Source organism: Bos mutus, chromosome 25 (assembly GCF_027580195.1).
Source record: "Bos mutus isolate GX-2022 chromosome 25, NWIPB_WYAK_1.1, whole genome shotgun sequence".
Taxonomy (NCBI): Eukaryota; Metazoa; Chordata; class Mammalia; order Artiodactyla; family Bovidae; genus Bos; species Bos mutus.
The window spans coordinates 11901778-11919622 of record NC_091641.1 but is presented as its reverse complement, the minus strand read 5'-3'; the positions used below and the strand labels follow the sequence as shown (position 1 = coordinate 11919622).

At 43.3% G+C, this 17845-nt stretch overlaps 1 protein-coding gene and 1 non-coding gene across 2 annotated transcripts in view; one reads left to right on the top strand and one right to left on the bottom strand.

The window, feature by feature from the left end:
• Positions 1 to 17845, bottom strand: part of AUTS2 (activator of transcription and developmental regulator AUTS2) — a 1212191-nt gene that overhangs the window by 387110 nt on the left and 807236 nt on the right.
• TRNAC-ACA (transfer RNA cysteine (anticodon ACA)) lies at positions 16594 to 16665 on the top strand. The gene has a single exon. It is a non-coding gene; the product is annotated as a tRNA-Cys (tRNA).

Below are 17845 nucleotides of genomic sequence, written 5' to 3'. Positions count from 1 at the left end.
CAATCACAACACAGTCCCAAATGGTGAGCTCTTTGTTCTCAAAGTGAAGAAGCCCACCACTTTGGACATTCTGCATTGAGAGACTTGGTAGCATCCATTACAGCTTCTAAAGAAAACAGTAGTACTACTACTAACTCTAGTAGTACTGTGAGCCCTGGGGGTTTTCTGGAGCATGCACTGGGGCTCACCTAGACTTCTTCTTTCCTGAAAGCATTCGCTCACTCCGTCTTAGCCTGAGAGAGCAATGGGACCCAAATAAATGACAGGCCTCTTCAGCATGTGTCAGGAAACACATTTCCGTGCCCGTCTTCCATGCCATATTCTCTCCTTCCTGGGCAGCGGGCAGAATTCTCTATTTCTCACCTCTGAGATCCTCATAATTGTCTCCCCTACTGCTAAACCTCCCTCCTGACATTTTATTCTGAAGGCCTGTCAGATGAACGCAGGCTTAATATGTCTGACACCCAGTTTTTGACCAAGCTACAAATGCCTCTTGCTTCCCACTTTGCGGATACACAGAGCTGATATATACGCCGCAATTGCTCATGTGCTAATTCCAATTCCGCCAGGCCCACTGTGGACTATCCCTCATAGGAAGAGGTCACTAATTATACGTTCATCTCTACATGAGCTTTGTTGGCGGTTTGATTAAAATCTCTCTCCTGATTCAGTCCTTGGAAAAGCATCACAAATAATTCATAGCCTCTGGACTCACTGCTCAATACAACAGGCCACTGAACTTGGCTTTAGAGAGCCGCAGGGAAAAGGGAAGGTGACACGTGCTGATGGCCTATGGGCGCTGTCTGGGATAACTGCTCGACGCTACCTTATTTCATCTTTACTTTAACCCTACAGGATCAACAGAATTTCTCTTATTAACAAACATGAAAACATTTCAGAAAGTTAACTCAGATAACTCAGATTCAAATCTGGGAGAATACAACAGAAGACTCCGTGTTATTTTCACTTGAGAACCGTTGTATAAGAACAAAAATGTTTAAAAAGAAATTGTAGATGATAAACAAGTATATGACAACAAATTAGATAACTGAGAAGAAATGGATACATTACTAGAAGCATACAACTTCCCAATATTGAATCATGAAGTAACAGATAATCTGAACAGGAAAATACAGAGCAATGAAATTGAGTTGCTAATCAGAAATCTTCCAATAAATAAAAGCCCAGGAACCATATGGCTTTACTGGTGAATTCTACCAAATATTGAAATTAATTAAAATCAAAGAATTCATTGAAATGAATACCAATCCATCCTTCTCAAACTCTTCCAAAAACTGAAGAGGAGGGAACATGTCCAGATTCATTTTATGAGGCTAGCATTACCCTGACATGAAAGCCTGGCAAGGACACTACAATAAAAGAAAATTACAGACTAGTATCACTGATGAACATAGATGCAAAAGTACCCAACAAAATACCAGCAAACCAAATTCAACAGCATATTAAATTTATCCCTGGATGCAAAGATGGCTTTTAATCTAAACAAATCAATAAATGTGACATAGTAAGAGAACGAAAGATAAAGTCAGATGATCTCAATAGATGCAGAAAAAGCATTTAACAAAAACTGAACACACTTTCATGATAGAAGTTCTGAATAAATTAGAGACAGAATCTACCTCAACTGTAATAAAGCCTGTATGTGACAAACCCACAGCTAACATACTCAATGGTGAAAAGTTAAAATTCTTTCCTCTCAGATCATGAACAAGAGAAGGATGGCATTCTTCCCTTTCAACACAGTACTGGAAGTCCTAATCAGAGCAACTGGGCAAGAAAAAGAAATAAAAAGTTGGAAAGGAAGAGTAAAATTATCTGTTTGCAGATAACATGATCATATATATAGAAAACCTGAAAGACTCCAATATAACACTGTTAGAATTAACAAACAAATTTCAATAAAGTTGCAGGACAAAAATTAATATACATAAATCAGTTGCATTTCTACACACTAACAACAAACTATGAAAGAGAAATTAAGAAATCCATTTCATTTATAGTAACATCAAAACCAAAAAATACTTAGGAATAAATTTAACTAAGGAGGTGAAAGTTCCATACACTGAAAACTATGACACTGATATCAAAAAGACAAGAGGTAACAAATGTTGCTGAGGATGTGGAGAAAAGAGAACCCTTAAATATTGTTGATGGAAATGTTAACTGGTACAACCATTAAGGAAAACAGTAGAGAGGTACCTCAAAAAATTACTATAAAAAGTTCTCTTTACTAATGTATGATCCAGCCATACCACTCTTGAGTATATATCTGAAGGAAATAAAATCAGTATCTCAAAGATGTATCTGCATTCCCATGTTCATTGCAGCATCACTCACAATAGCCAAGACATGGCAACAACCTAAATGTCCTTGGATGAATGACTGGATAAAGAAAACGTGATATATATACATATATATTGGAGAAGGAAATGGCAACCCACTCCAGTGTTCTTGCCTGGAGAATCCCAGGGACCGGGGAGCCTGGTGGGCTGCCGTCTATGGGGTCGCACAGAGTCGGACACGACTAAAGTGACTTAGCAGCAGCAGCAGCAGCAGCAGACATATATATACACAATGCAGTATTATTCAGTCATAAAAAACAAGGAAATTCTGCTACCTGCAATAACATGGATGAACTTGGAAGACATTATGCTAAGTAACACAAGCCAGACAGAGAAAGACAAACACTGTATAGCACTTATATGCAATATCATATGAATAATATCAATATAAGTATTAATACATCAATACATTCAATAGATACCAATATAGAAGTAAAAGGAAAAAAGCCCGCTTCATAGAAACGGAGAATGGAATGGTAGTTGCCAGGATGAGAGTAAGGCAGAAATGGCAAGATGTAGGTCAAAGGGTACAAACTTTCAATGGTCAGAAGAATAAATTCTGAGATTCTAATGCACAGTATAGAGACTATAGTTGATAATATGGTGTTGTATGCTTGAAAGCTGCTGATGGTAGATCTTAAGCATTCTCACACACACACACACACACACACACACACACACACACACTCAAGTTAATTATGTGAGGCAAGGGCTGTGTAAATAATCTTGATCATGGTAATCATTACACAATGTATGTGTGTATCAAATCATCAAGTTGTATATTTTAAATATATACAATTATATTTGTCACTTATTAAGAAAATTGGGTAAATTTAATTAATTAAAAAAGTAAAGCGGACACAGGCGACTTTAAAGAGGAATGAGGGAGAGACACAGAGAAGAAAACACTGTAGGTCTGTACCAAGACAACACTTGCTCTTGTATCCTCTCTCATGATTACCCTCCAAAGTATATTACGTTTCCTGCAGTAAATCCAATAAGCCCAGGTCCTTTGTAAAAATGCACAGTAGGAAACATTGATATACTTCTGGTGTCTTTTCTGACTCCTTTTACTTGTTTTGATATAGCTTTAGCTCCCCAAGACTTTTTTTATTGAAGCACAGTTGATTTACAATATTATGTAAGTTTCAAGTATGCAACATAGAGATTCACCATTTTTAAAGGCTATACTCTATTTACAGTCATTATAAAATACCGGCTGTGTTCCCTGTGCTGTACGATATGTCCTTGCAGCTTATTTATTTTATACATAGTCGTTTGTACCTCTTGCTCCTCTACCCGTATTTGGCCCCTCCCTCCTTCCCTCTCCCCACTGGTAACTACCAATTCGTTATCTGTATCTGTGAGCCTGTTTCTTTTGTTATATTCACTAGTTTAAAAAAATCCATTTTTAAGATTCCACATATAAGTGATATCACTGAGTATTTGTCTTTCTCTGTCTGACTTATTTCACTAAGCGACCCAAGATTTTTTTCAGCAAGATGTCTACACAGACTGGCTTGCCCCAGAATCACCTCTAGCTTTAATCTAGACCTTGTTTATCTCTGCTTGAACAGTCATTTACCGAATACCTCCTCCATTTTCGGATGGAGAAATGAGTAAGACACAGGTGCTACCTGCCTAGAATAATTTATACGCTATATTGGTCAGTCAGTTTCAGACATCTGGAACATTTGCAATTACCTAAATATGCAAGGCTGATTGCAGATGAACAAAGATTTGATCTTCACTCATGCTGGAATCTCTGCTGGGACTAGGATTCCCTGGACATGTCAGTCAGTGAAGGCAAGGAGCCTGCAGAAGCCTCAAGCTTCTCTTGAGTCCTCCTCAGAACTCCCCAGGATTGGCAGCAGTGTCAGAGGGGGCAGGGGCGTGGCTTGGGACACAAATTATTTTTAATATAAATGCAAAATCTGTACCCACATAGTAATTAAGGTGCAAAGGAAACATTTGGTGAGCTGCTAGACTGATTTCAAACTCCCACTATCAAAACATGAAAAAACTGAAAATACTGTAAGAGGCTCACTTTCGAATGGGGTCCCATATTTAAGAGTCATGTCTACCAAAGCCTGTGGTCAGGTTAACCGGCATTGTTATTCAGAACACTGAATTCAGAATACTATTCAGAATAGTATTCTATAGATGTGTAAATCATCTTTAGAGTCCTTGCTCACAAAGATCCTTGAAAAGGATTGACTTGAAAGGATGTGAAACCTGTAGTTAACTTGTTCACATATTATTAAACCCAGTACTCTTTGCTGTCCCTAACTGGAACTTCTTGGAAGCTAAAAATAAGAACAGAAGCATCTAAGAACTTCCACCCTTGTCTACTCTACATATGCTGGTATTAGGGGATGCTCTGTAGAAGGTCCAAATTGTCTTCTTGGATATAAACATCAAAGGAAAGAGACCAATCTTGTTTATCAGTAACCCTTGGCAGTGCTGGCTGGCGGTCCTCTGTGTGTTCCCCAAAACTATCTTAAACATGCCTCAGTCTAGTGCTTGTTATTCTGTATGTAGCTCTCTGTTCATATAGTCTATACTCCCCTAGGGACTGTGTGTACTTGATAGGTTCCCAGTAATTGTTTATTGACTGAGCACTGGTATCAACCATTGACAGTATGAAAATACTTCTGACTCTATAGTTAATACTTACTGGCTATACTGCTTTTAGTATCATGAGTTTTACAGTCTGACTACATGTTATATTAGTATGACATGTGTTTCAGTATGTCCAGGCAGGCTTTCACATTCTAATTGTTACAGGGCTTGGTAAGCAACGTGTTTACTATTTTACTGCTTTCATGGACATCATCTTTTGGTCATTTTCTAGGTGCTTGTTTCCAGACTCAAAATCCATATATGGTAGTTATCCTTTCTGAGAATCACTTCAGTTACCTTTCTTGAGACACAGTCTGTTAGGATTTTCTTGAGGTCTGATGTTGAGTTGTGTATCTACGCTGCACTAGACATGATAAGGCTGGCTGGATACCGCAAATTTTGAGAGGTCATGGGTATACACTAGGAAATCAACCCTGAATATTCATCGGGAGGACTGATGCTGAAGCTGAAGCTTCAGTACTTTGGCCACCTGATGTGAACAGCCATCTCACCGGAAATCAGGCCCAGATGCTGGGAAAGATTGAAGGCAAAAGGAGAAGGGGGTGGCAGAGGATGAGATGGTTGGATGGCATCACTGACTCAATGGACATGAGCCTGAGCAAGCTCTGGGAGATAGTGAAGGACAGGGAAACCTGGCCAGCTGCAGTCCACGGGGCTGCAAAGAGTTGGACATGACCGAGTGACTGAATTACAACAATGGGTATATGCTGTCCATCAATATTCTTTTGCAGAACGTCATTTTGTTCAGGGTAGAAGTGTGTTTAATAAAAACAATTATTTCCTTTGTTTCTTTGTATGTAAAGGGAGCATTTGATATAATTTTGTGCAATGAGGATAAAGTTGGAAGTCGCTAGAGAGGGTGTTCCTTCCTGAATAAAAAGGTGAGGTCCCCTAAGAGAAAGCCTTTTGTCTGTCCCAGATTCAAGATGTGAGGTCTGAAGTTTAAACAGTCATCTTAAGACTGTGAAGAAGCAAATGCAAAGACTGCATTCTATCTACATGGGGGCACTTGGGTTCCTGGTGGCACCTTTGAGTGGTGGCCTAACTCCAGGCCTTTTTATGTAAAAATCTGGCTTTTATTCAAAGTGATATGGAAAACTCTTGGGGGAGGCTTTAAGGAGAGTTGTTACACAGACCGCTTTATGATTTAATATTCAATTGTTCTCACTACTGTCTTAAGAATAGTCTTAAGAAGGGTAGAGATAGGGACCTTCCTGGTAGTCCAGCGGTCAGGACTCTGAGTTTCCATGCAGGAGACATGGGTTTGATCCCTCGTCAGGGAACAAAGACCCCGCACACCACACACAGCATGGCCAGGCCTCTTTTCATTAGAGACAAACCAACCACTACACTGTTGCTTTCAGCCAAGAGTAATCCCAAATGATACACCAGATGAGGGGTAAAAATAATTAAAATACACACAAAAACCAATTACAAGGTTCCCCATAACATACTTGTACAAATAAGGGCAAAGAGGTAAAACATTCACCCACATCCCAGCCAAGGGAAAATAATTGCTTCGGACTGCTTCTAACCTCCTGAAGTGGGACTAACTTAGAAGGCTTTCAACTTTCCCCACCCTGAACACTGCTAGGGTGCATGAGTCATGAAAAGGTCCTGAGTTCCTTGCACTGGAGTTTGACTTCCTAGTTGGATCAGCTTCTGAATTTCCTTTACAGTTAAATGGACAATTTATGAAAGGTATACTGAATGGAAGGTCTACCAAAAGTCCTAACCCTCTTCCTGCAACCACCAGGGCACACCAAGCAGGGTTTTCATTAGTATAACGTGTGAAAAATAACACGTATTATTTTAGAAGTCTTAATATAACTTTTCATGTGTACATAAATATCAGCTGGGAATCAAAGGCTAAGGCTGTTCTGATGTTTACAGTTGCATTTGTCCTAAAGCAGGCTTTACTCTCTCATTAAATTCTATTTTTAGTGCGTGTGTGCTCAGTCATGTTCAATTCTTTGCCATCCCATGGACTGTAGCCCCCCGGGCTCCTCTGCCCATGGAATTCTCCAAGCAAGAACACTGGAGTGGGTTGTCATTTCCTACTCCAGGGGATCTTCCCAACCCAGGCATCAAATCTGCGTCTCTTGCTTCTCCTGCATTGGTAGGTGGATTCTTTACTCCTGGCACCACCAGGGAACAGGGAGTTATTTTTTTTTTAATATTTATTTATTTAGCTGTGTGCGGTCTTGGTTGTAGCACAAGGAATCTTTGTCCCTACCTGCAGGATCTTTGTTGTGATGTGAGGTATCTTTTTAGTTGTGGTATGTGGAATCTAGTTCCCTGACCAGGGATGGAACCTGAGCCCCCTACATTGGGAACTCAGTCTTAGCCACTGGACCACCAGGATAGCTCTGTCTCATTCAACAACAAAGGCAAATGGCTCCTGTGTGAGCAACGGCCACTTGCCCAGAGTGACAGCACCCTATGTGCCTCCAGAAGATACTGTATGAACACAAACTTACAGACACATACATGCCCACATGTATGTACACCATATGACAGATCTTAGGAATTTCTGCATATACAAATGTCCACAAAGTGACAAATCCTTCTCCAAACTGATAATCTACATTCCTGTCTAGCCCCATGCTTGGACTGACCAGGTATAACTCATTTTCATACTTAATGAGTTACCGTACATACATAAATACATGTACACCAAGTGAGAGTAGACAAGTGTGTACCAACATCCTCATTAATACCGAGTGATCAATCTTCCTCTAGACTCATAACAAGGGTGTACAAATAGAGTGCTATATGATTAGATACTTCTCTTTTTCAGAAGTGAGAATATACATGACGATGCACACACACACACACACACACACACACACATACACACACACACAGAGTAAATCCAGACTTCAGACATTTTCTTTGGTACCTTTGCTGCAATCCAAACTAGTGCCATAAGGTACTGAGAACATTAGCCAAGTGGAAACCTTCAGGGCTGCGCACACCACTGTTTTCAAGTCTGTTCTTTCATGTGACATGCCAGCTGAAATTACTTCTACAACATGGTCAGAACCAACCTGGAAGGATTTATAATGCCTTGTGTTGCTATCGGCAGATTTCTGAGAATCATCTCGAGACAGCAGTCAATTCTCTTCAGGTTGCAGGGATTGTTAATTCTTGTGCGTGCTGTGAAATTTTTTAGGGCACATGTCTAAAGAGGAAGGCTGCAGAGCTCCAAGCGTGCCGGGCATCACCAGCACAGTGGGCAAAGGAAGCTCACAGTGAGGTGTGTGTGAGAGCTGCCTGCCCCAACTGGCATTGGCTCCTAACTAGCTCCTCCGGCTGATCGCTGGCTGTAAGGGTTCCTGACTCTTCCCATTCGTTACCAAACACAAGCAGCTTCCTGCAGACTGGGGGGAGGGAGGGACAAGTCATTTCCAGCTGTACTCTGTCGGCAGAACTGTGATGATTATCGACGACTGCACCCTGAGCCTGGAATGTACCAGGTGCTCTGAGCACTAGACGGATGACAACAGCCACTGCCTTCAAGGGGTTAAGGGGGCCCTTTCCTGTTGGCTGTGCCTTCCCGGCTTCCTCCACTCTGTATTTACTTTGATCTTTCCCCTCACTTTGTCCTCTCACTGGGAAGAGTCTACAGGCATGGCATTCACTCTCCCCCCTCGCCCCATCTTGAATGCCCTCGCTGCAGTCTGGCCTAATGGTTTTACCCTTCTCTTCGTCTTCAGTCTCTCACTGAGCCCACCCTGTGAATCATTTTCCTAGCTCCCTCTCTGATGAACACCACACTCGCCCCATCTTTCCCAATGCAGTGAATTTGAAAGGTGGGCAATTTTTAAGTGCTGTTTTGTTTTCCAGCCACTATATTCTGTATCTTTTAAAATTTTATGCAGCTTTCTAGGGAGAAAAAAAATCTACTGGGTGCTGATAAATACATACACACACTGTAAACCACATTTACAAACATCCTGGCACATAGGCACGTACACACTATGGATTTACAATTTCAACAGCGTGTGGCTTTTATTTGGGATGTTTCTAAGATCTTTATTTTTCAAGGGTTCACTGTTCTGTGTTGTGTTCTTGGTAAAAAGAAGCTAGCAAGTAGGAGGATGTGGAATCACTGCAAAAAGAGCTGCAAAAGAAGATCCTGGGAAAGCCTAGGTAGGTAGCACCATGATTAACAGGGGCGATTAATGCAAGTTCCTCCCCACTGCATTTGGCTTTAGGGAGAGAGGAAGAAGTACTGAGTTTCTGACTAATACTTTAAAGTTTAGACAAAATTCTACCTAAATTGGCTGCCAAACCGACTTTTATCTGATGTTACTTCCTCACTGAGCCTGGCTCACAAATATCAGCTTTGCTCAGCGTAAGCTGTTAGGAGCTATAAGTTAGAGGCTATAACTGAGTTTAATCAGTGCCTGGATTTTCCATAACTTACTGATATTTGGCCAGCTCCATTTTTAGCATATCCAGAGAGTCCTTGATGTCCATAAGGAGAGTGACAACTTAACAAATCAGTAGCTTTTGGGTACTTATGGAAAGGTTGAGAACAAGCCAGCTGCTTCCTCTATTGGAGGTGATGCATGGTTAATTTATTTATTTTAGCATACAGTACACAGATGCGGCTGGGTTGTTAATTTTGCTTTGCTACCAAGAGTTACAAGGTATCAGCTATCGGCTGATTTATTTGAAATCCTCCCTGGAATGCATCAGAATTTTAATTGTTTCCTGAATTTCTGCAACACAAGAAGAATGGATGTCACTGGAAAATGCCCTGGGTCCCCGCTGACTGCAACTAACTCCCAGTGACTGATTTCCAATTGATACAGATGAGGCCTGAGAGGCGGTGCACACAGATACACCCACGTGAGCCCAGCAGCCCAGTAATGACTAACGGAGATGATGGGGAGACCAAACACTTCTTTCCAACCACTCCTCATGTGCACTGTTCTTCTCAACAGATGTAACCGCCGGGGCCCGACATGGATGCTGGCGGGAACAGATGGTGCCACGGGGCAGTTCTCTGCTCCCTGCTCCCTGGGTTGGGCTCTGCAAGATGGAGACAAGGGCTTGTGTGTGCCGTGTGCAGGGGTGGGGTGGAGCTGTGTTTTCCAGCAGCAGGTAAAATCCATTTGTCACACCAGCTCCAACCGGGTTTTCAGCACAGAAGTTAATATCTGGAGCCAATGAGGCATTCTGTCCCACCGCTGCGGGGAGGCAGGGGGAAGCCTCCACTAACTGTGTCCTCTGAGAGGAGGGAGGGACAGAAGAAAGGAAGGGGGTGGTGGGTCAGAGAGGCAGGGGAGGCCTCGAAAGGGAGGGACACACATGAAAACATGGGCCAGGCTTGCAGCAGCTATAAAGGCTTTGCTTTTTTTATATTGCTTTTAAAACAAGATGGCAGGCGGAGAAGGGGGAAGGGGAAAGATGAAAAGAGTGTTTTCTCCTAAATACCTTCAGGGGAAGAACTTGCTGCTGCCACCAGGGCCGCCACCACCACCATTAACAACACTAAAATCATCAAGACCCTCCACCCCCCTCCCCCCAAAAAAATCTTCAGGAAAAAAAAAAGCAAGCAAGTGTTGTCTTGCTCTGTTCTTAACAGTCTCAGCAATCTCATAAAAGCAGCCTCTACATATTCACTCAGTCTGAAATATGAACGCACACAACAGCAATAAATTTCCATTGCCTCCAACTCTGAACACGGCCAAGGTATGTGGCACAGAGAGGGGTTTTATGAACAGGCCTTCAGCTGCCAGGATCCCACCTTCATAAAGAAGAGATTTTAGTCCATTCTGTCTATTTATTTTGTGTAGAGAAATCAAGGGCAATAAACCATGAAGAAATTCACTCTACCTTATTCCATTTCACACTTTTGTCAACCACGCTTTATCGAGTATCTGAATGAATTTTTAATACCGTGCCACAGACTGCTTCAGTCTTCTATCGTATGCTGGGACTCTATCAATCTGATAACACTTGGGAGTTCTGAGAGATACTCAGCACTGAAGAAAAACAGCTTTAAAGTTTAGTCATTCTGATGGAATGTAAAAGCTTATATCAGTGACAGGTTGACAGAAAAAGCTGTTTTCCTTTCCATTTCACAGACTTCCACGTATGAACGCCATGAAACATGTCAGGACTTTCTCTGAGTCTATGAAGACAGAGATGGCATCTGCTCCCAGTGGGAAGCCCTTCTAACCAGTAATACTATAAAATTTCATGATTCTGAATTCTGACTGACATTCAAAAGGGCAGGGAGGAGGTGTTTACTGTATTTTATAGAACAACATCAATTGCTTGTCTTAGCACATAAATATAGTTTTACGGGATACAATGCCACCTCGAGCCTCTTTCCTCTCTCCCTTTCTCTCTTGCAGGAAAAAAAAAAAAATCATAATCCATTTGTGTTAACCAAAGAGGTTTCTAATTTCCTGCTGTGGATAGGATGGAGCTGATATTTGCATTTTCCCTGAACTAGACAGGGAAAATTTCTTGAGTTCTTCAGGAAGCTGCCAGCATAAAGGGAGAGGGTTACCATCAGTTCCACGGCCAATCTATAGATTGTAAATTGCAGCAAGAACTGTCGCTCCAATTTTAAACTATGCTGCTGCCCTCCAATCCCTATTGAATTTGGGTAGAAGCAGCAGTTAGAGAAAATGTTCATGAAACTCAATTCACTCAGTTTACTGTATGGTGGTGTTGTACTCCCCCCTCCCCCCACCCCACAACATCATCTTAGGTGGAAAAGATGATGAACCATATTGCCCTGAAATATATAACAATGATGTGCTTCTCTGGTGCCTCAGTGGTAAAGAATCTGCCTGCCATGCAGCAGAGAAGGGTTCAATCCCTGGGTCAGGAAGATCTCCGGAGAAGAAAACAGCAACCCACTCCAATATTCTTTCCTGGGAAATCCCATGGATGCAGAAGCCTTGCGGGCTACAGTCCATGGGGGTCAAAGAAGAGCTGGATATGACTTAGTGACTAAACAACAGTAACAAGAAAGGGAGAGGTCAGGAAATGTGGGACACTGCAAGACAGACAAACAAGCTCTAAGGACGGTAAACTGTATGGAGGGAAGAAAAGATGCAAAAGAAAGAAGACAGACTTCCCCACGTCTTTTATGTATCCCAACAGGGGCACTGGGACCCCTAAATGGGGCCAAAAAAGAGTCTTTAAAAGTGAAAAAATCACATATGACAAAAACCGTGGCCCTCCAAAGTTCAACCCTAGCCCGCAAATATCATTCCTTAGTATTTACTTTCGTGAGAGGGGGTGGTGTCATTTTAAAAAATTGTCAAAGAAGACTATTTCAAGAGGACAGGGTTACAAGAAAGAACGCTGATAAACACTTGTTCTAAGTACATTAAAAATGCAGTGCGTGCCTGCTAAGTCATTTCAGCCGTTCAGACTCTCTGCGACCCTGTGTAGTATAGCCCGCCAGGCTCCTCTGTCCAGGGTATTCTCTGGGCAAGAATACTGGAGTGAGTTGCCATGCCCTCTTCGAGGGGATCTTCCTGACCAAGGAATCGAACCTGTGTCTCTTATGTCTCCTACATCGGCAGGTAGGTTCTTTACCACCAGCACCACCTGGGAAGCCCATGGGCCCAAAATCCACACCTGAAGAGAACTCCGTATAAAAATGACCACTGCTGCAGAAGAAAGGGGCGAACTGTCGTAAGCTTGTGCTCAGCCATGCTGGCTAGGATGTGACTGATGACGCTGGCATGTGATAAGCTCACAAAATATTGGGTCTGAAATGCATTTGCTCTTCCTGACAACTCTTTGAGATACGTTTCATTGCCTGTAGTTTACATATGAAAATACTAAGACTCAGAGAGCATAAGTGGTCTGAGGGCCACACAGTTGAGAGGAGAAGCCAGGACTTACACGTAGGTTTTGACCCTGACAGATTCCAACCACCCCTATAATACCCTCCCCACCCACAAAGGCTGAAGGTGGAGTGACACATGATGGATTTTACACTTGAGACTTAGAAGGTGTTATAAAACAAGAAAAAAGGAAGACCTCAGAAAGACAGAAAATGCATGTGAAGATTAAGGAGAGAGGATTAAGAGAGAGGAGAAGACATTCAAATTAAAAAACTGGAAATAGAACTGCCTTATGATCCAGCAATCCCACTGCTGGGCATACACACTGAGGAAACCAGAAGGGAAAGAGACATGTGTACCCCAATGTTCATTGCAGCACTGTTTATAATAGCCAGGACATGGAAGCAACCTAGATGTCCATCAGCAGATGAATGGATAAGAAAGCTGTGGTACATATACACAATGGAGTATTACTCAGCCATTAAAAAGAATTCATTTGAATCAGTTCTAATGAGGTGGATGAAACTGGAGCCTATTATACAGAGTGAAGTAAGCCAGAAGGAAAAACACCAATACAGTATACTAACGCATATATATGGAATTTAGAAAGATGATAACAATAACCCTGTGTATGAGACAGCAAAAGAGACACTGATGTATAGAACAGTCTTATGGACTCTGTGGGAGAGGGAGAGGGTGGGAAGATTTGGGAGAATGGCATTGAAACATGTAAAATATCATGTATGAAACGAGATGCCAGTCCAGGTTCAATGAACAATACTAGATGCTTGGGGCTAGTGCACTGGGACGACCCAGAGGGATGGTATGGGGAGGGAGGAGGGAGGAGGGTTCAGGATGGGGAGCACATGTATACCTGTGATGGATTCATTTTGATATTTGGCAAAACTAATACAATTATGTAAAGTTTAAAAATAAAATTAAAAAAAAAAATTACAACTGCTATCTATGTCACCAAGTTTTCTGGACTCGTTCCTGCTTCTTGTTTTTGAATCTGGGTGTGAGTATTTTCAAGCTTTTCCCCAAACCAGTTCTTTAAGAGTCAGGCCAGTTATCTGACATCTTTGAACGCCTTCCAACACCTCTCTCTAAACCCAAAGGTTGAACCGAGAGGACTGCAGTATCTACACAGGCTTAAGAGGACCCAAACGTCTAGCACATACACAGAACTGTAATGAATTTTGTATCAAAACATGCTGCCAAGCCTTCCTTATTTATTCTGTTGTGGCTCTGCTCAGCTTCTTTGGTAAACAGGACCTCATAGGGAGCCAGAGAGAGGCCTTATTCTTCATCTCTTCTTTAGCAATTTCTTTCGTTGAGAGAGTTAAGCTGGGGGGCGGGAATGGATGGGAGACTTGAAATCCCTGAGTCGGGGTGTCTTTGGGGCATATTTACATTTGAAGATGCTCACTGGAAGGCAGATCCTTGGCCAGCGTAGGCAGTCAGACAGATGCCAGGCGGACAGCCGAAGATCTGATGAGAGAAAGAGCCTGCTGCTTTCCAGTTAGTTTCAATATACAGTGCCAGGGGATGGCATTTACATTAGCAACCACCACTGAGCTCAGCAGTGGGACCCAAGGTGCAGGATGGTGGGGGGACCCTGGCCAAGCCTCCTGACGTAACTCCAAGCATTGACTTGGCTGGCTGGCTGTATCTTTGCCTGGGATGGTGGCGGTAAGACACTGCAGAGTGTTCTTCCTGGTGCTGTGGAAATCTCCATGTCCTGCTGTCTCTTCTTCATTTTGTGATCATACACCCTGCCCGCGGCAATGTTTCAGCAATTCTGCAACTTCTGAGCAGGTGGCTCAATAAAAGTTCACTTTAAATAAGGGGTTAGGGCACCTTCCTGGGAAATTCTGGTGCACAGACCCACCCCAAAAGTCCTAGTCAGCATATAAATGCCTTAAAGGGCAGAATTCATTAACAGAATTAGTTCACCTGTACCCAAGCTTCTTCTAGCTGTAATACTTCAACAGGATAAAAATATTTAAAACTCAAACTAGAAACGCCAACAATGAAAAAGGTACATCTCTTCAGGTGCATCCAGAGGAGTGCATGAGTTCCCTATCAGGGGTCCCCAACCTCTGGGATGTAATGCCTGATGATCTGAGGTGCAGCTGATGTAATAATAATAGAAATAAAGAGCACAAGAAATGTAATGCACTTGAATCATCCAGAAACCATCTCCCCACCCCTGCCTGTGGAAAAATTGTCTTCCATGAAACTGCTCCCTGGTTCCCAAAAGGTTAGGGATCACTGCACTGATGCCAGAGGAAAAACTCAGTAATTATTCTAACAGTTAGCAATTATGGGGGATCAACTACACACCGGGTACTGTAACGGTCCCATCATATTTAATTCCCAACAATACTCTCAGGAGATAAATATGATTACCTTCCCTTAACAACTGAGGCTGAAGCTCAGAAACTGAGGGTCAAATTGTCCAAGATCATACAGTGAGGAAGTGGGCTGAGAGTTATGCCCAGGTCCATCTCTACGTGACTCTTTAAACAACTGCTCCTTCTACATGCAAGACTTTCTCTAATTTAACAGCCTCTACCTAAGGGACAGAGAAGGCAATGGCACCCCACTCCAGTACTTTTGCCTGCAAAATCTCATGGACGGAGGAGCCTGGTAGGCTGCAGTCCATGGGGTCGCTACAGTCGAACACGACTGAGCGACTTCACTTTCACTTTTCACTTTCATGCACTGGAGAAGGAAATGGCAACCCACTCCAGTGTTCTTGCCTGGAGAATCCCAGGGACGGGGGAGCCTGGTGGGCTGCCATCTATGGGGTCGTACAGAGTCGGACACGACTGAAGCGACTTGGCGATTGGCGACCTAAGGGAAGTGAAAGTCACTCAGTCATGTCTGATTCTGCAAGCCATGGACTGTATAGTCCACGGAATTCTTCAGGCCAGAATACTGACTGGAGTGGGTAGCCTTTCCCTTCCCCAGATCATCCCAACCCAGGGATCAAACCCAAGTCTCCTGCATTGCAGACGGATTTTTTTTAACAGCTGAGCCACAAGGGAAGCCCAAGAATACTGGAGTGGGTAGCCTATCCTTCTCCAGCGGATCTTCCCAACCCAATGCAGGTCTCCTGCATTGCAGGTGGATTCTTTACCAACTGAGCTACCAGGGAAGCCTCCACCTAAACAAGATCCCATAAAAGAAGCCCCTCTGGAAGAATGTGCTGCACTCTACACATGAAAACACTGGTCAGATCTCCTTCCCAAGAGCCCCTGAGCTGTGCTGATTCCCTAGTTAGGGACTCATTTCTTCATTACTTGATGCCTCAGTTTCCTTACTCAGAAAGTGAGATAAGTATCTAGGCTAATCAAAGATAAAAATGTAAGCTTTGTAAGTTAAGAAATGGAGTATTTACTGCCACATCAATAAACAAGGATGTCACAGCCATCAGCGATCCCAGCCCTCCTAATGTGAATCTCTGAGCCCTGAGGGCGTCCATGAAAAACAGTACATGCAATCTGGTAGCTGTCAGGCTGCCACCACTCCCTACGGTGAGCAGTGAGTGAGGAGTGAGGAACTAAGGATGTGCAAAGTCAAAGCGCAGGATGCTAGCCCCAGACAGCTGAGATGCACAGGAAAGGAATGATTCCAGTGAGCCCAGGCTTGTGTACCTTCCCATAAACAGAAAAGCGCTCAGTTCCTTAATTTGAGATATCTGGTCTTCCTTAGCTAACAATAATCTTTTGATGTTCAGACTACCTGCTTCTTCCCTGGTGGCTCAGGCGGTAAAGCATCTGCTTACAATGCAGGAGACCCGGGTTCGATCCCTGGGTTGGGAAGATCCTCTGGAGAAGGAAACAACCCACTCCAGTACTCTTGCCTGGAAAACCCCACGGATGGAGGAGCGTGGTAGGCTACAGTCCATGGGGTCGCGAACAGTCAGACAGGACTGAGCAACTTCACTTCACTTTCACCTGCTCTTTGTTGCAAAGTTCTTTATAACTGACTCTTCCCGCCACCTCCTTGGAACAGTTCTCTCAGGGTCACCTGAGATCTTGTCTCCCGGGCTTGAAGTCCTAAACATTCCCACCGAATAAAACCCTCCATTTTTCAGTTTTGAGTATTTTAAGGTGACAATGTGTTGGCTCTATTTGTAGTGAAAGGTGATGCCGTGTTAGCCTCTCAGGGTGCCTTCTGAGACAGACCGCTGGCCCTAGGTCCCCACGCAGCCACCGCCACAACTGAGGCTGGCCAGCGTCAGGAGTGGCCAGTTTTTATGACAGCCATTTCAAGAACCACAGCTTACAGCACCACAAATAGAATCTCTTTGTAATTCTCTACTTCCTGGGTTGATACAAACACCCTTTCTCTCCATTGTCGCTCATTCAATTTGTTTTTGTTTAGTTAAGATGTGCCAACTGCGCGGCACCCTGGAGGTGGCTCCAGAACACACCATCCTATTTTCACAGCATTAGATCATGAAATCAGGCAGAATGTCTGGAACTTTGGGGGAAGCCAGGACCCCAAAGCACTATAATGATTTATAATACCTTATATTTGGCTGTGCTGGGCCCAAAATGTGTACAGAAGGGTTATGAGCTGATCAGAAACCTGGGGGTAGCCTATCATAGTAAAACTCCCTCAGTCTCTCTTGTCTGGTGTGCATGTATGTGTGTATGCTCAGTCGCTCAGTTGTGTCCGACTCTTTGGGACCCCATGGACTGTAGCCCACTAGGCTCCTGTCTGTGGAGTTTCCCAGGCAAGAATAATTTCCCCCTCCAGGGATCGAATTCACATCCCCTGCATTACCTGCATTGGCAGGTGGATTCTTTACCACTGGGCCACCTGGGAAGCCCTCTCTTTGTCTGCTACATCAGCTCAAAGACACTAGAGTTTAGAAAGGAGATTTTTAAACGTGTGTGTCTGTGGAGGACTGATCCCTTTACATGAGCCTGCCACGTGGCCCCAGGGGACAGAACTGCCCCGTGCACTTGACCACGCCTGTAGGAGCTGGTGGAG